The following is a 2,047-nucleotide window of genomic DNA, read 5'->3' on the forward strand; positions in this document are numbered from 1 at the left end:
GAGAGAGAGAGAGAGAGAGAGAGAGAGAGAGAGAGAGAGAGAGAGAGAGAGAAATAGTTTTCAGAGCTGCCTCTAGGTGAACTCTTGAGCTCTGACAGGATGTACCCATGTGCATTCTCTCCCAAAAATGAAAATGACAGTGGGAGAAAGGGAAGGCCTCCCCTAGTTTGGACCACATTTCCCCACTGCGATCTATGCTTTCCATTGGTGGGACTCCCGATAGGTACCTCATGGCTACACAGGTTCTTGCCAGGTGTGGTAGGAAACTCAGAGACAAGAGGTCAAGGGCCCTGCAGATCAAGGTCAGTCATTGAAGGTTCATGGTCAGCACATTCAACAGTGGAGCCCATGACTTGTCAACAGCTAGACATGAGGGGACCAGAGAGTCCTTGTGTTGGGGACATATAGGGCCTATTTGGTTTGCCTTTCAGTCTCTGTTCTCATCTTCTCTCCCTCTGTTCCCACCTTCCTAATCCTTCCCCAGTGGTTCTCCTACTACTTGCAAGCCACAGCGTTGTTGTTGTTGTTGTTGTTGTTATTATTAATACTATTGCTATTGTTTATCTTTCCACACATGGAATAAATCAAGCACTATTTGTCTTCTGAGTCTGACTTACTTGATTTAACATAATGACCTCTGGTATCCCATGTTAAATCAATTATCCTAACAACTCACCCTGGGAAGGCAGCGGTGAGTGATTGGTTATCTCCTTTAGACACCTAGTTTTAGAACAAGTTGAGGGCCAACAAGATGGCTCAACAGGTAACACTTACCACAGAAGCCTGGAGACCTAAGTTCTATTCCCGGAACCCTTGTAAAGGTGGAGGAAGAGAGGTGACTCCACACACTTGTCTTTTGACCTCTACGTGTGTGCATGTCAACCCCACAGGTGAGGATAAGACCACTACCACAATTTTTGAGCCAAATTGAAGCAAGCTTTTTTTTTTTTTTTAAACTGGCCAGGTCCATACCTGGGATTCCCAGAGTACAGTTCCCAGTTACATTAGACAGGGGCTTATAAAGGTAAGCCCACAAGGCTAGTTACTTCCCATCTTTGTCTGATGGGGCAAGCATACATCCTGACCTTCTTCCTGCCTATGTACTTTCCACCTACTTGGGATCAAGCTGTGATCATCCTGTGCAATCGATGCAATCCAGTGTGTTTATAGAAGTGAAAACACTTGGCTCGTTATGTCACATGAACAGCCCTGAAAACGCCAGGACATTATCTGTCCTTGGGCAAGAGGGGCTTTCAGGTTAGAGGCATTTTTGTTTCATACATCTCTTAAGCACAGTTATTTAAACTTAAGAGATAACTTTAGCTATCATATGTGCCTGCCCCCAAATAATGCATATGTGTGTATATATACATATTCCAATACCAATACCCATATACCCATATACCCATATACCCATATACCCATACACCCATACACCCATAAACACATACACATATATACATATAGATAGTTGGTGTCTTTAAACCTCTGTGGATACCTGAAGAGTTCTTTCCTTTTTCTCTCCTCTTGCTCTTACTTGAACTTTTTATGTCCTCTGCAGGTCAGGCATGTCTTCAGCAACCTGCTTTTTCCTAGGTGAGAGGCTTCAGGTACCTCCAACTGTGCAGTCATTTCTCCTAAGCATTTTCAGAGGCAAGCTAGAAACATACATTCTTGGAAAGAAAAAAAAAAAAACCTACACTATCAGTTCGATGGCAAAATTTCAGAGTTTGTAATGTAAAAGAAGACTACATTGTAGTCTTCTTTGTATGAGGAAACTCTGGGGTCCTAGTAACGTTAACTATGTCACTGCTTATCTTACATAGACACACAGCGACACCACCATCATTATTAACCTTCGGGTTACTAACTGAAGTGTGTTTTCTCTGATCTCCTTTGCCCTTACAGCATATGTCTAGAGAATACATGTTGAACTTGTGTTGTTTGACGATGAGCTGGAACTGAGAGATTCCATACCTTGCTGGATGGTGGTGATGCACAGCTTGAATCCCAGCACTTGGGAGACAGAGGCAGGCACATCTCTGTG

This window comes from Mus pahari, chromosome 7, assembly GCF_900095145.1.
Source record: "Mus pahari chromosome 7, PAHARI_EIJ_v1.1, whole genome shotgun sequence".
Lineage (NCBI taxonomy): Eukaryota > Metazoa > Chordata > Mammalia > Rodentia > Muridae > Mus > Mus pahari.